At 44.1% G+C, this 23,859-nt stretch overlaps 1 protein-coding gene across 2 annotated transcripts in view; it reads left to right on the forward strand.

The window, feature by feature from the left end:
• Positions 1 to 23,859, forward strand: part of B4GALT7 (beta-1,4-galactosyltransferase 7) — a 103,890-nt gene that overhangs the window by 11,753 nt on the left and 68,278 nt on the right. The window contains exon 1 of one of the 2 annotated variants that reach the window (XM_086931811.1): positions 12,874 to 13,001. The exons of the other annotated variant lie outside the window; for it this stretch is intronic. The gene's annotated coding sequence lies outside the window, so the exon portion shown is untranslated. Of the gene's footprint in view, positions 1 to 12,873; positions 13,002 to 23,859 lie in introns of those variants that run through there. 2 annotated transcript variants of the gene reach the window in all.

The raw sequence follows: 23,859 nt of genomic DNA on the forward strand, positions 1-23,859 counted from the left end.
TGAACTTGAGCCGGTGTTAGCACTTATTTTTTTTCTCAACAATCTCCAATCGAGAGCAAGAGAGAAAGAAACACAAACGAGGGAAAGAAAGAAGAAAACCGTGACAGAGAGAAAGCAGTGATGACGAGAAGATGCTACAGTGAAATAAAGAGGCAGGGAGCGGCAGATACCCAATTAAAGAGGCATGAGGTGAAAACTAGACTACACAGGCTTCTTTTTATTTCTTCTTTTTGCAGATTTGTATAGTGCTAACTCGACCGAAAGGTATTGGAGCGCTTTACAGGAGCACCAGTTAAGTTACACAAGGACACATTTATTTTTGGTAGGCACAGGGAGATTAAGGGCCCAGAATCAGAGGATGTTGATCCGACACCGAGGCTTGAACCTGGTTTCCCAGCGCTAAAGTCGGCAGATCAGGCCGTTACGCCACATCCTCAGATTTAGACAACAAAAAGGGTCTTGACTCCTAAACTCAGCAAGGCTGAGCCAATTTTAACTAAAGAAACAATACACTTGCCAGTGCTGAGAAACTTACTGCTGGAGACTTTTCAGGCTTTGTGTATATAGGTTCTTTGACACCGGGACCAATATGTATGTCGAGTAGTATGAATGGATGGCCAAGAGTGTTGTTTGTGAGTCTGTTTGATTTATTGTACATACCCATTTGCATTGTTCATGTTTGTATATAAATGTATATAGACCTTTTTTGTATTCCCATGCACAAAAACAAAAAATTGACTAAAAGCTTAAATAATCTTCAAAAGAAAATTAAAAGCAAAAGTTGCAATTCATAAAGCGAGTGTCCATGTTATATTCATGCATACTGTTTTCTTTAATTGGATTTGAAAAGTAAGTTTCTCAGCACTGACATCCTCAGATTTGGCACCCAGACCTTCGATGCCGCGGGCTTCTGAACAAACCGTTTGGCCCCAGCAGTTATTCTTTTACAAACTAAGCACGGGAAGCAATAATAGACTTCGAAGCTATGTCCAGTATAGGGAACTGTGACTTGATATCTGCCAGTGACCAGGTCAAGTCTTCTATTCCACTCACAAGCAGACACGAAAGTAAGGCCTCTTTCCAGATTGTTCAGTTCCCAAAAGAGCTGTACAATGAGCGTGAAGACACAACACTAGCTAGTGAAGTATTCAAAGAAAGATAATTTAATGTTGTGTACAGTGAACTAATTCGACGGTTGGATAAGAGAACACATCACACATCAAATCTGGTGGTTATTTCCGTCCATTAAATCTGGTGGTGATTTAAATTTCTGGTTAAACCTTTGTACTTGCGTCGCACGAGTAAGTACCAGAGTAAGCAGGGATGGCACACTTTACTATTTGCTGCTCCATTGAAAGAATGCACTGTGCTGCATAGAGAATAAGCGCCGGCACGGCAAACGGATTCTGCTGTGTGCGGCCTGATAACCGTGACCGCCTGGATTACTACTGTCAACTTAGTGTCTGTCCTTAAATTGTGGTCTTTCGCAAAGGTGCAACAGTGGCCGTTCACTTACCAAGAAACTGTAGCGTTCTTGCACATTTAACAGAATACTCCAGCTATTTGTTGTTTGTAGAAATATTTGAAATTATTATAATAACACGTATATTATTTGCCGTCAGTCTGCATTATAATCACCCTTGTAAAACTCTTGGGAAATATACAGACACGTGTTAGTTAGGCTTAAAAATAAATGTTCTTTTGCTGGACATTCTTGCCTTTGAATTATTAATACTGGTATTTCAAAATCTACTTACGCTGGGACACAAACGTTACTCGCAGCATATGCACCACACCGGAAGTTTAGAAAAAGAACTGTTGCAAAAGTGACTTTGATTTAAAACGGAGCACGTGATAGCCTGTTTCCGGTTTTTATCTCTGACTGCTCATCTGAAAAGTTTTTGTAGATTTTCTGGCCATTCTTTATTAGTGGGGGAGAGGTAGGTAGGTGTATGTGTGTTAAACTTTCCCAGTTTTCCCCCGTGAATGAACATGTGCTTCATGTGAATGAAAACTGCACTATTACTGGCTGTGCTTGTGTTGGGTGAGGGATTTTTGGATGAGGATGCTTGCACTTAAACTGTGCTACACACGCGCTGTGACTTTGAGATGTTGGATGACCATCTCCGCAAACTCAACGAGAGATTCTACAAAGGATTTGATCAAAAGGAAAACCCACTGATCAAGAAACTTGCTGACATTTCTGCAAACCCGTAAATCCCCTATCTGCGGCCCATCACATTGCTGACCGTGTGAACAAACTTCACCTGTGACGAAGTGTCAAAGATCAATAAGAAAACCAATACTGCGACTAAAAAATTCAAAATGAATGTGAAGTAATGAGGCTACTGCCTCGGTATCCAAAACACACCACTTTCAGAAAGAATCTGACAGCCGGCAAAGAAGAAGTCTAGCAGCCTGAAGCTTGCACTGATACTGCCTTTGCGGAACATTAGTGGGGTCTGTAATGTAAGGCCGGCCGTCGCCTTCTGTAATCGAATGCAGATGTGTAATAATTTAATCCAGTGTATGGTAAGTAATCAAGTAAGCCGTATTCTTATATAGAAACCAGAGAGATCTCCTTCTGCAATGTAATAATAATGTAAAGTAACTGGAGTACACCATTGCAACAGCTATAGAGTGATGCAATACAAGTAATCCCATTGTATGAAGCAGAGCAATTTCACTCTTGAATATAGTGCAGGGTAAAGCAGTAGAACTATATTCTTATAGGATTAATTAAAGGGTAAAGAACTAAGGTAATTTCACTGTTGCAAGTAAATTCAGGGTAGGCTAATATGACTAATCTCGTTCTGTAAAGCAATAGATGGGAAACTAGCCAGAGTAATATCCCACCAACGAATTCACGTTAAAATCCTCGGATATAATGTAGTGTGAACTAGTCTGAGTTAACCCCTTCAATATAACACACTTTGGGTTATATTCTTGCCACTGACCTCAATGTGATCAACCGATCACAAGGCTGAGTCCCATCAAGGTGATTCAGCCTTCCATCCTTCCACTGCCAGTAACTTGAGTACCATTACATTGGGTAACTGTAACACTAGCTTTTTGTAGTGCATAGAAATAGCAAAATGTTGCATAAGGTGCTATATGAAAAAACAAGTTACTTTCCATAAAGTTATAAAAGCAGTTTGTAATCTTAAAACAAGTAAGGCGATAGTGTAAGGCTTTTGAACAGGGGAAAAGAGTAATCTTGTTAATCGAATACTTATTTAAGTCGTCAGTTAAATGCCGTCTAATCCTGGGTGTAGCAATCATTAATTTTCTTCTGTAATCCAAGGCAAGGAAAACAAGAAATTTGTAATTTAGGCTCAAGTAATGCGAGTACCTGTTTTTGCAGTCTAGTGCATAAAAAGTAGCCAAAGCACTCTCCCTTTCCGTAATCAAATGCACATGTAGCAGTCAAAGTAATCTCACAGGATTCAGTAAAGGGTAAAGATAGTGGAACAATTCATTTGCAGTGAAATATAGGCAAGTAAACCAACTTCAATTTAATGCAAAGTGGAGTAAGCTGAGTAACCCTGTTTTATAAACTAACAAATGACAATGTTTTATGGGAGTAGTCAAAATAATCAACCGTAACTCAGTGCCGGGTAAGCTTCAGTCAAAAACATGTTTATAGAGTAATACCATTTTATATATTTCAGGGTAGGCAAACATAATCCGATTAATATCCTTTGCTCTCATGCAGGGCAATCTTCTGTAATCTGCTGTAGGATCAAGGAATCTAAACAATAACCCTCTCTTTCCATAACCTAATACATGTTAAAGTAGGATTATTGATCTGTGATCGAACTCAATGCAATATCTTAGATCTCTCTCAAAATTTCTATGAATCCAGTTGTGATGTATAATTTGTAGTATTATTGAATCGGCATGCACACATACAGATGTTATACTCTCTGGTCATTTAGTATAAATCCCTGAACCGGCCTCTTAAAGCTTCTTAGGAGACGAGGGTGAGCCGACCTTATATTCACACTTAATTCAAAGGTAGAGCCTCTCTTGTGTACTGTTCTCCTTCCCTTCACCGACACCCGAGAGGGGTGTTGTTGCTGGGTAACTATGAACATGTACGAATTCTACCCACTGTTTGTTCAGAAAGTACACTTCAACTCCAGCCTTCCGAAAGGTAAGGGCTTCTTCAATGTTTTTGTCTCCACCAGTTTTAGGACAGCTGAGGATATTTAGCCATTCTCAATGTGGTGAAGACACTGTGGCACCACATTGAATATAAACAGTTGATCTTCAAAAGAAATATTGTTTCCGAAATATGGAATACAAAAATATTGTCCCCTTGGGTGTAGAATTTCTTTTTTTTACTCCAATGGGGCAATAATTTTGTAAACAGATCAGATTGTATTTTGGCTACAACATCCTCTACCTTCCTTTTTTTTTTTTTTTTTTTTTTTTTTTTTTTTTTTTTGAAAACCTTTATTTTCGTAAACACAGTACACAGCGTCTGCCTACAACCACTGCGGGCCGGCCGCTATGACAACATACAACCATTCCGGGGTACCTTGCGCTGCAACAAATAAAAGATAAGAACACTACGATGGATTTGCAAGGAGCCACAGGAAAAGGATAAAGAGGGTTTCATTTTATGTTTTTGACGAATCGTCCTAAAGTCAGACAGGGTAGCTGAGTGGGCGAGCCACATGAAGGATATCCACAAGTTATACATCGCTAACAAAAGATTGGCGTGAATCATTTACAATAAGGATACACAAGCACAGAAATAGATGTCGCCCCAATTAGCGCCCGCCCAATCAATATATCACATAAGGAGTTACAATCTAGCTTGTCTACGGTATGGTAGGATATGGAAGGGTTCATTATATAGCAACAATAAAGGATCCAACGACATATAAGAAGGACACTTGTTATATGGGAAAAGTCATGACAGGATATGCGCCCTCAAACGATAGTAGAAAAAGGAAGGAAAAGCAAGTTCTGTAAGCATTCAATGACTATGTAGTAAAATCGATATCTTGATAATGGAATCAATAAACCATGTGATAAAGACATAGACGCAGACCACAAAGAAACGTCCCGTGAAGAACCAAACCCAACCTCCCGTCTGACCCGAGATATATAGGAAGAGAGAGGAATAAGAATAAAGATAAGAAGAAGGCCATAGAAACAAAAAGAGAAAGGAATAAAGACCCAACCCCCCCACCCTGCACGTCGAAGAGGCTACGGCCCACCCCCCCCTACTAACGTGCCTGTCGCCCCAAGAGTACCCACATAAGGGAAAGACGGGGGGAAAACAACCCCCGGAGAAGAAGGAAGAGCGGAGGAGGGCCAGATAAAACAAACAAGCAATCAATGGATTCACCCCCGGCCGCCCCTCCCCCGACCCCAACCCGACACCGCACCAACGTTCACCTCCCCAGCTGTCCAATGTAATCACCAGCATTGTCCGCAGCAGAACAAAGTAAAGAAAGAGAAAACATCTTCAACCTTGTCCCTGTCGTTCCAGCCAGTCAATGAAGTCCAGTCGAGCAGCAGCCATCTTAGACGTAACCGAGCCAAACACCATCCACAGTGGTCTGTCCAACGTGAAGCCAAACCGGGCAGAACTACCCAGTAACGGTGGAAACACAGCAGCAATACCTGAGAGTTGACCGGCCAGGACCATAGCAACAACCCCATAATGAGACAAAGGGACCCACCGAGGGGCCACAAAGTAGATCCAAAGCATGGTGTCCAAAAAGAAACCTCCAGCCGACGGATAGGATCTAGAGTCCCGCAACTCATCACATCCTGACTGGGTAGCGCGGCGGCCACTATCCCCGGGGGCGTCCAGTGCTGTTACATACGTCTGGGTAGACTGGCAGCCATCGTCGAGCACAGGATGGGGCAAGGCGCACAGAGCATGACGAGCAGCGTCGCCAAGCTGGAGCCCAGCAGGCAATATAGTATCCAGTCGGCCCTCCAGGACCTGGGCATTGAAACACATAAAAGCTCGCAGGTTATTCAGAGCGCCCAGAACAGCAGCAATCCCAAGAGGTTCCTCTGTAGAAGTTTCATGCACCCGGAGGAGTGTTAGATCCACGAGGTACTGGAGCCGCGGAGTTGGCAACCGCAATCTGTCCCTGGCTACCAAGAACCAGCCACAATGTAGCATGCACCTTAATGAGCTCTCTGATCAGTCCTCCAGGGTCGGCAGTCCCAAAATATTAAGCGCTCGGTGAAAGATGGCACTCACCGTAGCGCTAAAGAACAATCAGGCTCCCAGTGCCAGCCACAAGTTAACAAAGCGCCGGCAACAATTGCAGGCAGTAAGTGTAGAGGTGCGCAGGGCCGGGCGGTACACTGTAGCAAGGAAGGAATTGCAACAGTAACTCGCCAGTCACCGGTCTCTCCGCTGCAAGCATCCACAGCTGCCGAGTTATGGGGCAGCCGTCTCCGGGAACAAAGACCCGGTCGCCCACGCACCACGCTGGAACGAAAGTAGGGAGGTATCGCCCGTTCTGCCGCAGGATATTCAGCGGGGAGCACACCATCGGAATCAGGATCGCCACCCGGTTCCGAAACGCCGACGCGTTACCAGGATGGACGCCAGGATCAGCGGTGTGTCGGAAAGAAAGCGGGCGGGTCGGCGGAGCCGAGGAGTCAGGCGGCCATCATGGTTGCAGGCTAGGCTCCTCCTGTCTCTACCTTCCTTTTGAAAGATAATATCCACTTAATCCTTATTGAGATTGTCAGTTTCTTGTTTTACTACGCCCTATGTAATCTCTGTAAGAAATAAAACCTTTCATTTCTACTTGCGTAAAGTTATTCCTCTTTCACATAACTGCTTCAAAACATTCTTCACTTCTGTTATGTTTCGTCTATGATGCCCTATAATTCAGGATGTTTACCTGAAATATGGCCTCCACTCTATTATTTAAAAAGGTCGGCCATGGTCCTCTAAAACACTAATACCACTGAGATTAAATGAAATGGCATTCAACTAAAATAGAAAGCAACATCTAGTGCGATTTACTGCTGTTCTATCTTGATTCAAAAGATTCGATTCCTCCTTATGATAATGAAAAGAAAGATTAATAGTCATATATACTTAAGCCGTACACAGCAATGTTCACAGTTCCTCGGTGTGTTGCAAAAGTAACCTATTCCAATTTTTTTTTAATTAAGAATCTCAAGTCCCACACAGTCTTATAGTTCCCTAAGGATTCCTCTCACCCACCAATGGCCTGCCGTTCTCTACCCCCCCCCCCACACACACAACTAGTCTCGTGGTAGGTTTGCTGGCTGCTGCATAGCAACAGGGGCTCTCTATTCATTTCTGCCTGTCTTGGATCAACAAAACACACTGACCAGTTCTAACTGCTCTGACCTTGAACACCCTACCCCAGAAGCCCCCGAACACTGGCAACAAAGAAGGAAGAAACGCTTCTCATGAACTGGCAGAAGGCTTTGAACCTGGAAAAGCAGTAGACCTTTGGTTGGCTCAGGCTTCTTGCTTTGGCTACCAAAGGAGGGTCAATAGTGGCTTAGAGCCAGCATCTCGTACATCAATTGGGCACCAAGAATACCATTCACTTATTTTTTAGGCAGCAACAGTGATAGTTAATGAACCTATGCAGGTAGTTACTCTTCCTTGGGTTAAGTGCAAGAAGCAATCCCTGAAGTCCTTTCTGCGCCACCCTCCAGAAGGAGCAGGTCGGCCCTGTGAAGATTGAACTTGTAGGGTCTGACTTTTCCCAGGTGACTGAAAGAATTATAGGGGTTCTCGAATAACCAAGACTGCCCTGGTGCAAAAGATCCCTGTATAAAGATGAATAAAATACCAAGATCAAAGACCAGCATGGGCTGTGTTGCTTAATGACAGTCGTTGTCCTGAGATATTACTAGTAACCTTGTTCCTTCACCAACCCAACACCCTCTTCCATCCACCGCCCCCACAAACCCGGCCATACTCATTTTGTGCCTTAGCTGCTCCTACCAGCCCCAGATAGAACTGGAGGAGCCTTCAATCCCCGGGCAGGGGGCAGATCTCAGTTGAAACTGGGCATCCCAGAACGGTTTGAAGCATCTCTAGCCTTTACTGTTGTAGGGATTATATTTTGAGGAGAGATTTGTCCCTAATCTTGAGGTCCACATCCCACTGTTAATTGTTGAAGCCTTGCGGTCCATAGAGGCACTTAGTGGCAAGGGCCTACCTTCAACACTAGATGATTTAGTCAGCGACCAGTAGTTTTTGAGATACTTGCCCTCAAAGATGGCTATCCAAGGGAGAAATCAGTAGTTTACCAAGTGCTTCTTTTGCACCGACTGACCAGCTGCTTTTTCTCATCGTAAAAGCTGGAGACCAGTTGAGACCTTAACTGGCCTTGAAAAAACACAGTGTGTCCATTCCGGATACTGGCTGCTGAAATCTATTTCTATTGATTTGGACACAGATACTCTTGGCAATCTCAAAGCAGTGCCGTTGATCTTACCTAGATTATTTGGATGGTGAGTTTTTTTTAAGGCTAGGGGTTTCTTATTCTTAAACTGTACAGCTGGGTCTTCATCAAGCTGACCTTATTTAGTGTTAAATACAGAGACCACTGAAGCAGAGGGTCATATATATCATAGCAAGATTGCCACATTATATTCTTCTTGTCTCAGTTTAGTGTCTGTGATTTACTGTGACCCACTGTATTAAGTTCAAGAGTAGGCCTTGCATCCTTGACTTAGCTACTGCAGGAGAGTTAAATACCCAAGGGGAGCAACCTGCTTATCCACTCAGGGCTCCAGGCTGCCACTGTGGTCTGAATCCGTGCTGGTTAAACTCACCAGTTATCCTATTTCGTTTAGTCCAGAAGCTAATGGGTGGAAATACATATTTGTGTTTGTTAGCTTAATCAAATGGAGACCAAATGAAGATGCTAATAAGTCTTTATTTATGAGTATTTCTTTGAAATGCTGTACTGTGACAGTCTGAAAAGGCAGCCTTGTACCTGGTTAGAAATGACATTTATCAAAGCATTTATATTGTAACCACTTCTTGTGGAATGCAGGGTTTTATTAATCTTGGGGACAGATAGGAGAGAGAAGGAGATATTATTGACAGGGTTCATAGTGTTAGGGCGTTGTTTGTTACAATTTCAGCTTTATTTATTCATATTTCATTTTTGCTCATTGTATCTATATTTACTTGTATTTTATTATTTGTGAATAGCTGTATTTAGACCATTCTAAATTTATTGTGTATGCTTGCAGTACGCACCTCCAAATCCTGTTTTTCCTGAGAACAGGAATTGTACGTTATGCACTTACCTTGGTGACCATTCACAAGCAAAGGTTGATTAAAGAAATGTGCAATGTATAAAAACACAAAATAACACTTTAGGACATAATGGACAGCAAGATAAACAGTCTTGGGCCTTACGAGCTGATGTGATGTGGATGATTTCACACATCAGTTGGGTAGAGTTCAGTTTTCACATCTGTACAAACATACAGTTTTTTCTAACCAGGCTACCTGGTGCTTGTCATGCCATAAGAACTCAATTCATCCATTATCGGATCATTACCTTGAAGACCTGGCCAACTCGGTAGCCCTTGATCTGATTCAAGATCTAGCGGCTCTCGATATCCGTTTATTAAACTCCGGAGCCACCCACACCAAGGGCCACCTTCTAGACCCCGTACTTACCAACTCGCCCTCAATGTTAGCAAAGGAGGCCTTGCCCCTTCCCTGGACAGACCACTTTCTGGTCCCTTTCCAATTACCGGGAGCCTCCACGAAAAACCGTACACTCCCTTCCTTTAGTAAGGATAGGACCTGGCCCAAACTTTCCACGGACGAATGGGCTCAGACCCTGGAAAAAGACATCCCTGCTCAGACCGAAGACCCAAATACAGCTGATAGAAGATTCAGAGATTGGATTGCCGTCTCCCTAGACCGTATACTCCCTCTTAGAAATAGGGAAAATAAAAACGACAAACGTGGCTCAGCACCATGGTACTCCACAGAGCTAAGAACATTGCGCAAAAACTGCAAAAAGGCCGAACGTCTCTGGAGAAAGACCTGGCAACATGCCAACAAAGAAACCTATCAATCTGCGGTCAAAATCTATAAAGAGGCTATCAAATCAGCCAAAGCTTCCTACTATAACTTACGTATACAAGAAGCATCCAATTCAGCCCGAGAATCTTTCTTGATCGTCAAAGAGCTGACCAAGGTCCCCACCACCTCCTCCTCCAATACACCCAAAGTTGACAGAAGTAACGAGTTGGCCAACTTCTTCAACGAGAAGATTTCCCGTATCCTGGCCTCCCTCCCTCCCCCCAGCCTTCCCAGTTTCACGGAAAGGAGGACTGCTCCTGAACCAACTGAAAGCATCTGTCGCCCTTCGCTCAAGACTTTCCGACCTGTCACCCCCGCAGAGGTCGAGCGAACCCTTGCAAAAATGAAAAGTGGATCTCCTCTGGACCCAGCCCCTATCAGGTTCCTCAAGACAGTAGCCGCAGTAATTGTTCCTACCATTACGGACCTTATCAACTGCTCGTTTTCCCATGGAACCGTCCCCGACAGCTGGAAGAGTGCTGTGGTCAAAGCACTCTTAAAAAAACCCCAGCTAGATCCATCGGACCTATCCAACTATAGGCCAATATCCCTACTCCCTGGCATTAGTAAAGTCACAGAGAAATTAGTAAACTCCCAATTATCTCAGTTCCTTGAAACGAACAAACTACTCAGACAATCACAAACCGGATTCCGCCCAGGCCACGGTACGGACACCGCACTGCTTGCGGTGATTGAAGAGGCAAGGGGCTTACTAGATTCAGGAGGATCAGTGGCAGTGATCCTCCTGGATCTAAGTGCAGCCTTCGATACGGTTAACCACCGTGTCCTTCTGAGCAGATTGGCAAATGCAGGACTTACCGGGACAGCTATCAAATGGATCGAATCCTATCTTACAGGACGTACCTTTCAAGTATGGGATAACAGCCACCACTCTTCCACCCTCCCACTTACTAGCGGCGTCCCACAGGGCTCTTCCCTAAGCCCCACGCTTTTTAATGTCTATATGGCCCCCCTCGAGGACGTGGTAACTCCGTATAACATCAAAATGGTGAGTTACGCCGATGACACCCAACTAGTCGTCTCCCTGTCCCAGCTGACTGACCATCCTGAAAACCTGACTAACTGCCTTATAGACATTCACAATTGGATGAACGAATCATCTTTGAAACTAAATGGGACAAAGACAGAGGTAATGTTACTCGGTAAGCAATGGGCTACGATTCCTCCTACTATATGGCCTGATGTGTTCGGCGAAATTCCCCTCCCTAAATCTGAAATCAAGACTCTCGGGGTGTGGCTAGAGCCACAACTCACGATGAGGACCCAGGCAACCAAAACCGCGGGCACATGTTTTGGGCTCATGCGTACGACTCGTAAAATCCTGCCCCTACTCCCTCCTATGTCCAGAAAGCTCCTTATCCAGGGCCTAGTGCTGTCCCGTTTAGATTACAGCAATCTGGTCTATCTAGGAGCTCCTGAGGCTACCATCTCGAAACTCCAGCGGACACAAAACGCGGCAGCACGCTTGATCACCAACACCCCTTCCAGAACATCTGCCAAGCCAGCCCTCAAAACCCTGCATTGGCTCCCTGTCCGCCAAAGGGTTCACTTTAAAGCAATGTGTACCACACATAAGCTTTACAACGGTTCTGGCCCAGCGATCCTTAAGAAAATGATCACACCCTATACAGCAACCAGATCGCTACGATCTCAGAATGAGAATCTACTCCTCATCCCCAGATTTAGAAAAGTCCGTACAGGAGGTCGTCAATTCTCCGTTCAGGCAGCCAAAGGCTGGAACGCACTCCCTCGCGCCCTCAGGCTGGAATCCAATTTCCTTGCGTTCCGAAAAAAACTTAAGACCCATTTGTTCCCTAAATAACACCCCTCGGCTACCTCCCCTCTCAATAGGTTCAAGTTCATAGCGCGGGGATACCCTTGGGTCACCAGGCGCTGTAGAAATCGCTAAAATAAATAAATAAAATAAATAAATCACTGCTCCTTTCGAAACAGGATCATGCAATGCCACGTATGCTGTTTGTTTCTCATACCAGTTTTGTCACATCCTCGCATTCTGAGGGCATAGAGTGCATCAACTAGGCAGTCACCTGACCATCCGACCTCTGCTAATATTACTGCTTTGGTTGTCTAATTAGGCAAGTTAATTTGTAAACTGTTCCATCATTTTAAATGGTGGACTCGCAATGTGTCTATTTGTATTCAGCACATAATAACACCAGTCATGAGTAGGTTCTACACTTAGCTGAGCCTAAACTTTGTAAGGTGCCACCTTTTAAGATTTGTGGCGATAGAACATGGGTGTTCGTTCCTCTGTGGTTTTGGAACACACTTCCCCCTCAAATCCAAAACTTGCCACCCTCTTTCTGATCAGAAAAACATTGCACGTATTACTTTTTGCCTCAGCTGCTTCTCTTTCTGTCCAGGTTTGCAGAAAACATACATGCTTAGAAGCGGATGCCTGACAGTCCTACGCAAGACCCCTAACTCCACCTTTCTGGAGATGGGAAGCCAGTGTTTTTTAGGACTAAAATTGTTGCTGGTCTGAGGTCTCGTTCTCTGATATACACATAGTTAGGTTTTGAACTAGTTGACGTTCTTTTGTGTATTTTAAAGGTCATGTCCACGTACTTCTCATTGTGAAAGGTGTGAATAGACAGTCCATGAATCTTGTTTTTCAGGCTTTACTTGCTTTCAGCCTGTTCTTCATCCAGTGTTTGCATTGTCACCTGAAACGTTGCTTAAGTGTAGAAAAGAATACAGCGAAGTTGCCATGCTACTTTGTGTGTGCTCTTCTGGTGGAACAGGGTTCTAGCTTCTAACAGCTTTAAGCAGGATAGGGCCCGGCCAGCTTGTTTTGAAAGAATCGCGTTTGAGCTGTACCATCGTTCTCAGCTGCTCTCCAGTCAGAAGAGGTTGGCGGCTTGCTTTGGTGAGAAACAGTTTTTCCCCTCCATGGCTTCTCTTGACCGTGTTTCCTTCCTTTCTGCTTTCTCTTTGTAGCATTAGAAAATAATTTCTGTTAATGTTTAGTGTTAAGTTTTTTTATAATACAAGGTTATGAAGCACAATATTCCGTTTCAAGGAACCCCCAGCGGTGTTTGATTGTTAGTAGCCAAGGGAATGAGTTCGCCTACATGATGGCTGCTCCCTTGGGGTGGGGTGAACATTAGAATCCATTACTTTATATCTCAACCCGTGCCTGTATCACTAATTTCGTTGTGCTGTCTAATAGTGAAGGTCACTGTTGGTCTAATGTGTGTTGGGTTTCATGAGTAGAGGTTTCAATGCACGCCTTGGCCCACTTACTGATTACTGAGGAATTTGGGTTATCACCATACAGGATAGAGGACACTGTCTTGCAGCTTACCACTAACCTGTGCATGTATGCAAAGATTTGGGGTGTTTGATGTGCCGGTAGCATTGTCATTGCGATGTAGTGCATGTAACAGCATTACAGGTGGTTCTGCCACTGATGTTGTTTGGTCCTGAGATGGACTATGTGCATTTCATCGAGTTCTGAGAGCATGTTGTCTCTACTGGCTTGGCTACAGCTGACAGGTGTGCGGACCTGCCATGTGGGCTGCTTACCTTCTTTCACCTCCACCCTTCAAATGAACTTGGAGCTTTCCACTCTGAGTCCACTGTCAAATGACAACCTTACTTTGGATTCCTATTAATGTATCTGTTACATGTTTTTGTAGCCTGTGATTTGACTGAAATATGGGCTACCCCTAAAAACAGTAAAGGTGAAAAGATATATTCTGAGTGATTTCCTTAACTTGTTGTGGTCTATTCCTATCTGAGGGCATTCCTAATTGCCGGTGAGATGTCTGGAAAGCAAAACATTGTACTCAATAGCATAACCTCTTCACTCTAAATGGAGATAGTTACTAGAAGTCAAAAAGACTCCTTATTTTTTGTCAACATTCATTTAATCATTTTAATGCGCTCAGGCCTCTCAACCCTGATCTTTAGGTCTTGCCTATTCGACAACTCATGTGCTATCTGTTGCAAGATGTATTGTTGGCTTACAATGGAATTACAGCCTGCCCATTGCTTATCATTGGTTGGCCTCATTGTCACTTTCATCTGTTTGTTTCATATTCGTTAGCGAAAGAGGGCTTTCCTCACTCTTCTTGTATTTGTCCCTCCTGTGGAGCATGTATGCATTACTGTGTCCTTACACGGCTCGATTTTTCAAGTACTACTTAATTCTCTTTGATTTAAGCACTCTACCAGAGTGCATGTGTTTTCCATCTGTCTCCTTGGAGTACATCTCTAACCCCTCTCTGCGCAGTGAGCTTTTTGGGCAAATATGAAAAAGTGCCTGTGTCATTTTGTAGGTGTGCATCTAGAAAAGTATGCAATTGGCTTTTTGTTTTTTAATTTGGCCATGCTGCACAGCTAAAATCCATTGACAAAGCCGATAGATCCCAAATGTGAGGCTTATTGGCTTTGTCAGTTTTTGTTTTGAAAAGGTAGTGTAGTGTTCAGCTATCTCTAATTTAAACATTACCCAGCTAATAACACGCAGTATTTTCTGACAATCCAATACTTCTAGATCTGAGCGATTGCTGTACGTTAAACAAAAATTCTCCACCAAGGGAATCATTTTAGCTTTAACTTGCTCTCTTGCCACAACTAATGGATCAGTTTGTTGTAGCCTTTTCTGTAACATATTTTTAGTTTGTTGGACCATACATGTTTGTACATTCCTAACTTTCCTATGTTCCTAATTTCACTGCTCCTCGCCTAATGACGGTCTTGTATTTAATTTGCACCTGTATTGGAGACAGTCAGAACAGTTTCTCAAGGCCCCTTTGCCAAATTACAGTCTCTGGCGCTGGGTCGGTTGGAACCCTGGTTTCTTGGTGCAGCAGCTAGTACCAGTAGCAGAAGTATGTGGATAGAATCCACCTCTGATGCCGCTTGTTGTCTTAGTCCTTACACTTGGTGCTCAAGGAATCCAAAAAGCAATCGGATACCAAAAGGGATGACAAAGCCCTTACCTGGATCAGCCAGACCTTTATTCTGTGGATTATCCTCATGTCCCGAACTGTCAAAGTAGTCTGAGTAATACAAGATGGCTTCTGCTGGAGCAACCCTGTCAGAGAGGGAGAGTGACACCCAGAGGAGACATGTGTACTGATGTAATCTGGTAAAGGCAGGCCATACACACAGTTGGGCTGCTTGGGATTTCCTGCTACGAGCTATGTGGGGATGAAATCATGGGGCAGTCGCCCTCTTCCAGAATCTCTTGAGGGAAAGAGGATTGCAATATCATATTCTTCTCAGTCTACATGTGCAATGTAGAGACCGGTATTGCAGCTCTGTGGAACTGCGCAAGCCAGGAGTCCAGCAATGGCGTCCCTATAGAGTTCATATCCGTGTAGTGCCTGTACATATTCCTTTTACTGCTGCACCCTAATAAGTCATTGGGCGGCACTTCAGACTTTACCTTTTTCTTTCTTACTTTTGTGCAGTGGCCATTTCCTCAGCGGCTTGGCAGCATCCGCTTTTCAGCTACCTCTTGAGGGGGGAGTCAGCCATGACTGAGAGGAAGTAAAGAAAAGGACCGGTCTAGTGTGAGTGGGACTCCAAAGTAAGGCACCTATAGAAAGAGGCAGAACATTCGCAGATTGACGAATTCACTAGGGGAAAACCAAAGGGCTGGCCGAAAAAAATCATACGTGGCCGGAGCCCCCCTTTCACAGCTATGAGCGAACTGTCCATGCATTCACTCCAACATCCCTTCTAGACCAACAGCCTGTCAATAAAGGAATTCAGAGTATGCCGAAGTGCATCAAAACGAACCTGTGCCGCATATTGATATAACCCTGTGCTCCAAACAGCCCTCCAACAAAAACCTTTTGCACTCTCCCAGTGCTTGTTGCTTTACTTTTAATGACCTCTGATCTCAAACAGACTATAACTTTCTTTGACCACCTCATTTCATCCGGCCCCTCTCAAGGCATCCTGTGTGACTTGTGATGAGTTTCACAGTGAGATGTCAACAGTGTGGGAATTCTGAGAATTCGAGGCTGTTCATGATGCAAGAATAGTTTTCTCCACTGGGTGCAGGTGATAGAGTTTCAAGATAGTAGAAAGCAGACATATATTGGGAACGTTCAAACAAATCAATTTCTTTTGTACAGCAGATCTTACATCTGTTGACGAGTGTACTTGCTAACGCATCCCAAAGCTGCTTCTTTCTTTCCCTAAAAAAGCTGCCTGGCTTCCGAGCAAGATTTTACACAAGGCACTCCTTTTATCAGGTTTTTTTGCCTCCCCTTCTACATAGAAACCGCAGCTCTGCTGGTTTCCAGTGTTTGGATTAAGGGCCTGCCAACACACTTGTGCTTCCATGACAGGATCCTGTCCGGGCTCATTTAACTCCTGACTGTCAGGCATTAGCTGTAAAAATGGACAACCTACTTCTGGATATTGGCTGGTGAACTGACGGGGCGTTGATGGCCATTTTATGGCCCATGGTCCTCAACTTCTACTGGGAGCTGTTGGATGCTAAATAGAGAGCCTATGAATCTCAGACACATAAAACTTTATAAATAAATAAATAGTATCCTCACTGATCAATATCAAGCACTATCTAGAGAGGATTAGGGCATGGGTGCCATTTTGTAAGCCCCCAAAATACTCTTCTGCCAATCTGTTTTACTAACTAGATGTTGTACTCCTTTTGCCTACCTTCTGGAGGAGAACGCTGCTGTTTCGCAGTGTTCTATATATGCACTGTGATGGTGATGGTTTGTTCCTTGGCATGGAATGCACTTGATACACTGCACAGGATGAACGCTGGGAGTGTTACATCATAGATGACTGGAGCACCAGTATTTCAAAACAAGCATGCAAGCCCTATTGGCTTTGCCAATGTGTTTTAGCCATATTGTTCAGCATGGATAAAAGTTAGTAGAGTAGAGTGGCTTGGAGGGGCATAGAGCAGAGTGGCATCAACTGGCACACAGTGGAGTGGCATAGAGGAGAGTATGCACCGTGTGGTAGCAAACTGCAATTACAGACAACACATTTTCAGTTGAACTGACCATTACATTCGCACAGACATATAGTTTTATTGATAAAACTAAACGGTGCACAAACGATAAGGTGTGGAAATCGACATCACCTAGTGTATTGGTTTATTTTGATCGTATTTCTACTCAGCAACATTTTCACATAAATCCTCACACCTTGCAGTCGGAGAAAAAAAAGTAAACACCACCCGCCTTAAGAGAACAGAGCCTAAGATTTGGCCTCTATCTTACAATATAAAAACAAATTTTAAAGTCCTCTTGATTGCTTAATCACTTCTAAATTCCAGCATGGTTATTTTGGGGCTACTTTAGCACTCCCCACTACACTACTTCCAGCTCCTATGGAATGGGCATGAGGAAGAGGATTGTTTAATTATGCTATTAGTAAACAGCCTGACATCGTTAAGCCCCATAATGTGGGATTGTAATGTGAAAACTCATCTTTGTTCTTTCGCAAACCGCTTTCTGGGGGTATCGTGGCTGTCCATGATGGTCTCAAGAATTACTCATGTGAGGTTGTCGGGAGAATGGTGGCTCTCTATAAAGTGAGTGGTCAGTTTGGTTGCGGCCCGTTTGCATCTGATGGCACTACAGTGTTCATTGATCCGTGTTCTGACTTCTCTAGTGGTCATGCCGATGTACCGGAGTCTGCATGGGCAAGTAATCAGGTATATGCAATTTTTGGTCTTGTAATTAGTGTGTTTATTAAGCTTCCATGTCCCTGTCGGTCCCAAGTCAGCGATGTGATGGCCGAAGTAAAGGGCATACACTGCATTGTCCACACAGGTAGTGGCCTTTAACTGCTAGTAATGTCTAATTGCTACGTTTTGCCACCGTTCTGGTTTGTGTATTTTGTCTGGGTCTAGTATGCACTTCATGGTCCCTGATATTGCTAGTTCTCTTGAAGGCAACAAGAGGTAGTGTTGCCTCCACTTCATAGAATAGCAAAGGGTTTGTTGATGATTTTCTTTACTATGTTAGATGGAGTAAACCTAGTCACACAGGTCAATCTTGCCTGAACATGTTTTGCATAAGTCATCAACAATGCTTCCTTTTGGTTGTTGCATGCTGTTTTGATCAAAAGTGGGGGGTACTGGCGATCCTCAAGTTTCTGTGCAAGTTCTTCAGTCTGGAGTTGTGTATGTCACTACAGTTCCGCCTTCGTTGTAGAAACTGGCCATATGAGCTCAAGGATTGTGAATCTCAAAAAGAAGACTGTTTTAGTCAGTCTTTTTATGAAAGTTAGTGGTCTGTAGTCTACCTTCCTGTATGAAGATGAAAAGATCCAGGGAGGGGATGGCCTTGTCAGAAACAGTGGCAGTGAATTTTAGATTTACATCGAGACCATTTATCCACTTGATGAACTCCGATGAGGAAATATGCCACCTAATGGTGGGTGAGGGCTTTTTCCTCCCTAAATTAGTAGTAAGGATTAACTACTTTGGAACAGTGTACCTTTGTTTACCATACAGACAACTTTACTACAATGCCTTCTCGAGGTGCCCTGAATTGGAGTACAATTTCAGTTGCATAAGGTGGTGGACCCCGATGGATGCTACGTTTTAACAATGGGCCAACTGGATGGGAAGGACATTGCACTGCTAAATATATATGCCCCAAACACCGACCAACATCGTGCCTTTTTGACTAGCGTAGCCCCCTCAGTGACCGCCGCACTGCACTACCCTAAGATTATTGGTGGGGATTTGAATTGTGTGGCAGATCCCCCCAACTAGACCGGTCTTATCCCCTGCTGCCAGCATCCCGGGCGCATAAAATAGCAGGGTCCTTTGGTGAGTGGATCAGGCACTGGGGACTGGTAGACTGTTGGCGGCACACAATCCAGAGGCACTGATCTTCTCCTTCCACTCTGGATTGCTTGGACTGGACATAATTTTTGTTTTGATATGTTCGCTGAGTGAGTGATGGATGTGGAGTGCTTAGCAAGGACATACTCTGATCATAACCCTCTACTTTGCACTTACCAATGGTCACCTCACAGGCTTAGTGCACGGCATGTACATGGCATGGCACCTGGATCCCACCTTTCTAGAGGATCTGATGTTCCGAGGGTCCCTTGGGGAGGTGATCCACAACTACTGGCTGGGAAATGCAGGCACAGCATCTTTGCTTGCGGTGGACTGAGAGGCACTCAAAGTAGTGGTGCGGGACATTGCATTCCCAATAAATCGAGCGTACGTAACCAACTACACCCTGATATTCGATAACAGGAGAGGGTAATTGACGATCTGCCCAAGGGAACGACGATAGAGGGTAGGGTTCACCTACTGGAGGAAAGTGAGAAAATATTTGCATTAGTGGAACGCCTCAACCAGTATGATTACAAGGTGTACATCACGTGAGCCCATGCGGAAAGAGATAAGTTGGGTAGTATGATGGCGTGGCTCCTCCCGTAGGAGAACAGGGGGCACACTATACTCCAGATCCGGGACCCATCAGGCTGGCGTGTGTTCTCACAGATCGAGACAGGGTGCACTCAGTACTCGTGAATTGTATACGGCAGGAGCAGAGGCGGATATATTTCAGTATATAGCAGATGCATCACCCACTGTCCTGATCCCTATGTCTGCACTTCAAATAGGCGCAGCTATAACTATCCAGGAGGTGAGGGGTACGATTAAGGAGCTGGCTCGGGCTGGGTTTCTCTGTCAGATGGGCTCCCGATTGAGTTCTATGCCACTTACGCAGCAGCACTAGCTGACATACATCTATAATGTGGAATTGGTGCGGGTCTGCTCCTGCTTTCTTTTCACGACACCGTGATAGTATCCTTGCCCAGAAAGGACAAGGATCCGGAACTGGTAGATTCTTATCACCCCCTACTAGCCCTGAGAAAGATTCTGACGAACCGGATTCCTCATGTGGGTTTGTGGATACACCCAGACAGGGTTTGTACCTACTCGCAGTACCATGCCCAGTATATGCCAACTGATCCAAGTTTTGGACATGCAAAAGCGCTTCCCGCGGGACTCATTAGTGTTAATCAGTGGACATTCAAAAGGCATTGGATTCCATTTGCTGGGACTTCCTCTATACCACTATGAGTGGGATGGGATTTGGGCTCCAATTTGTCTAAAGGACACAGCTGCTATACACTGAGCCAGCGGCAACAGTACAAATGGGATTAGTGACCTCATAATCTTTTCCGGTTAGATGGGGCACTAGGCAATGTTGCCCGCTCCCCTGGCTATTGTTTGCTCTGGCCATGGAGCCTTTTGCGCTGACTGTACAGCAGGGGAGGCATTATAGGGGGCTGCAGATTCCAGCTGACAATTTCTATATTCTACTGTATACGGATGATCTGCTTTATTATATAGAGAAAATGGAAAGGTGGCAGTGGTTTACAAAAGCACGGCCAGCACCTCTGTTGTGTTTGCAAAATTAACAGCAATTTGTATATAATACGCCGTGCTTAATGCAGATATCCTGCCACCCACAATATCATTCAATGCACGATAATAAGATTCCATGCATATAGCATAAACACAATTTAGATAGCAGAGCACTGCTCGTCTACAAGTTCAAACTGCACACCATGCAGTCAAAAAATGTATTTTCCAAACGTTGAATAGTCCATATATTACAATCTTGATCATAAGTAGATCGATTTGACAAATTGTAGACACGTAGATAATAAGTCCGAACAGCCGACAAGTGTTTCGTCGCTTGATGCGACTTTTTCAAGGCTGTTAACACAAAAAACATACAAAAATCAAGTTTGGATGCAATAACAGGGGAGAATTATTATCAGTATTAGTAATTTGCCGTAAAGAATTGAGCACAAACAAATACACTCAAAAAAGTCCTGTGAGTGTGAGAAAAAGGGGGAAAAGAAAATTGAAGTTAAGTGATGAAAAAAGTCACCCCGCCCCTACATAGTGACTGAATTAGTGAGTATTCGCAAGCAAACAAAAAATCATTGGGCTATAAAGTTTAAAACCTTATTTGAAAAGTACAAAAAGGAGAAAAAACGCAACTATAAGATCCCAAAGGTAAGTAAGAGATTGTGATACGTTAAAACATACAAGTACCCATAGAAAGAATAAAGTACCCTTTGAAAAAGCAGGTAGGTATTCACCTCAAGCACAGAAGTCAATAGCATTGGAAACTCCACTCGATCCACACAATTGCAGTAGAGCCGTAATGAATAGCAACAAGTTACTCCATCTGTCATGTAATCATAGGAGTAAGAAATATAAGGCTGATCACTAAAGAGAGAGAGGATATCATGTGCACTTGTATCAGGCACCAAACATAATCTCTAAAATACTAGTCTACTGCTACATAACATCCTCAACAGTTTCAAGTACATGGAATTTAACATCTAACAGCTCAGCAAAACCATGTGTTGCACTGAAATGTACCGCTAGGGGATAACTGATATCAGCATTTCTGAAGGCCCGTATATGCGACTTTTGTACCGCTTTGTTCGCCGTAAGTTGGCAGGGTATTCTCAGACGTGAGTCCCTTGGTTACTTTGCCACTGGATTCAAGCAAGCCTGGCTGAAAACGGCTGTAATGCCAGAAACCGGTCCTAGGAAGCTTGTTTCCGGTCCAGGGAAGGCATGGCTTGGCAGTTCGGGCTGGACTGTCCCCATGAGGCACAGGGTCAGACTGATTTGCATATGGCCATGTCTGAACTGGGGTGGCAGAGTGGGCTAAAGAACGGTGATGGATTAAAACCAGATCTGTTAACTGGGTGTGAGTGTTTGATTGGTTCAGATGCTCCGTCCATCACCACCCCCTTTTGTACTGCTTTGTGAGGAATTACGGCAAGGCTTTAGCCGTGCTGCAACGCTCAGTTGCCTTTTGGATTACAATTATGTGGTTGCCATGGTCAAGTCACTCTTGAAATATCCAGCCTGTATTCCCCTTGATCTAGGAATTTATTGCTTGATCTCTCTTCTGCCTAGGATAAGCAAAATCTTTTTTTTTTAAAAGTTAATTTTTCACTCTCAGAATGCCTAGAGAATTACAATATCCAGCATCCAACTTCGACTTAGACTGGAATTCGTTCCTATCATGCTACTGAAACCGCCCATTTGACGGTTGTAGAAGAAGCTAAAAGGCTGCTTCTTCAAGGAGGTACCGTAAGCCACAATATTATTGCAAACGTACTACAGAGTGCTGGAATTACTGGAACTGCCATAGCCTGACTCAAGGCTTTCTGGAAGATGGGACGTTTCAGGTCTTAGACAGGGAGTGCACATCAAACCGTTTTCACTTAAAATGTGGAATACCCACGGGCTCCTCTTCGAGCCCCGCTCTTTTTAATCTGTATAGGAGACCGCTTGCTGATGTTGTCCTTCCATTGGGATTTTGATAATATATTGCACAGACGACACTCAACTGGTCTTTTCCTTCACTCAGAGTGAAGATTCCCTCTCTAGGCCCTTGCTTAGAAAAAGTTGCTAGGTGGATGACAAGCTCCTGTTCTCAATTAAATGGAGACAAAACTGAGCTTATGGTCCTGGTCAACAAATTTAACCCTTCCTTGAGTCTGGTTTGGCCAATTTGCTTAGGCCTCCCCCACCTCAAAACCTGTTGTAAGGAGTTTAGTAATGTGGTTGGCTCAATAACTTAAACTTGGCTAAAGCTTGCTGTTATCAGTTTGGTATGTTGAGGATGCTTTGTAAAATTCTCCCTCTTCTTTCCCCCACTTTGAAGAGGCTGATAGTCCAGGCGCTTATACTATCTCGCCTGGACTGCGGCAGCTCTCTCTATTTGGGAGCACCAAAAGGCTCAATAAAGACACTGCATGTAGTGCAGAACTCCACTGCCCGGATACTGCACAATATTGCCAGACCCCAATCTGCAGACAAGCTCTCTGCTTTCTCCAGTGGCTCCCTCTCACGGAGATAATTACATTTTAATCACTCAGCATTGCTCATAGTGTCCTCCTTGAGAAAGTGTCTCTGATCTCCTGTGCACTGATGTCATTCTACACTCCTGGGAGATCTCTGCGTTCCTACAATGCCCATCTTGCCAAAGTACTGTCATTGAGTGGGCAAAATACGGTGACTGCTCCTTTGTATACACTGCTGCTATATTATTGTACAGCTTTCCACCCTCCCTTGCTCAATCAAAAAGGAACTCTCTTTCGTACAGTATTAAAACTTGGCCTTTTCAGATCGGGCCCCTTTAATTCTCCATAACGATTCTGTGCCACACTTTCAGCCCTGGGATGTCTACAGATAGCTACCCTCTTTACCAGTGCTTCAGAGAATACTATAGAATATGGTCTGCAGAGCCTCCAGAGCACGAATGCCTCTGTTACTTATTCCGGAAAAAAAGACTAGGGCAGTCCCCTTCCTTTTCAGGGAGCTCAAACAGATCTGACTCTGCTATACCAGCGATGGATGACAGACCTTGGGCCTTCTTTTGACGATGCGGCCTAGAATAGGACATTGGGTTCCACCCAGAAGTATCACACAATGCTTGGCTTAGATTGGTTGTTTTTCTTCCTGCACAGAGCATACTTTACCCCATGGTGTATACAAGCTATGTTTCCCGGAACATCATCGGCATGCCCCCACTGTGCCATGGAGGATGCTAATTTCTACCATATGGTGTGGGAAGGTTCTGTGCTTAGTCACTATTGGAATATGGTTCTGCAGGTTGTCTAGGGTGCTACCCTCAATAATAATAATTATAATAATAATAATAATAATAAGGAAGTTTATATAGCGCCTGGGTACGCCTTCCCGGCGTGTCCCC

The sequence above is a fragment of the Lissotriton vulgaris genome, chromosome 7 (genome assembly GCF_964263255.1).
Source record: "Lissotriton vulgaris chromosome 7, aLisVul1.2, whole genome shotgun sequence".
NCBI classification, from domain to species: Eukaryota; Metazoa; Chordata; class Amphibia; order Caudata; family Salamandridae; genus Lissotriton; species Lissotriton vulgaris.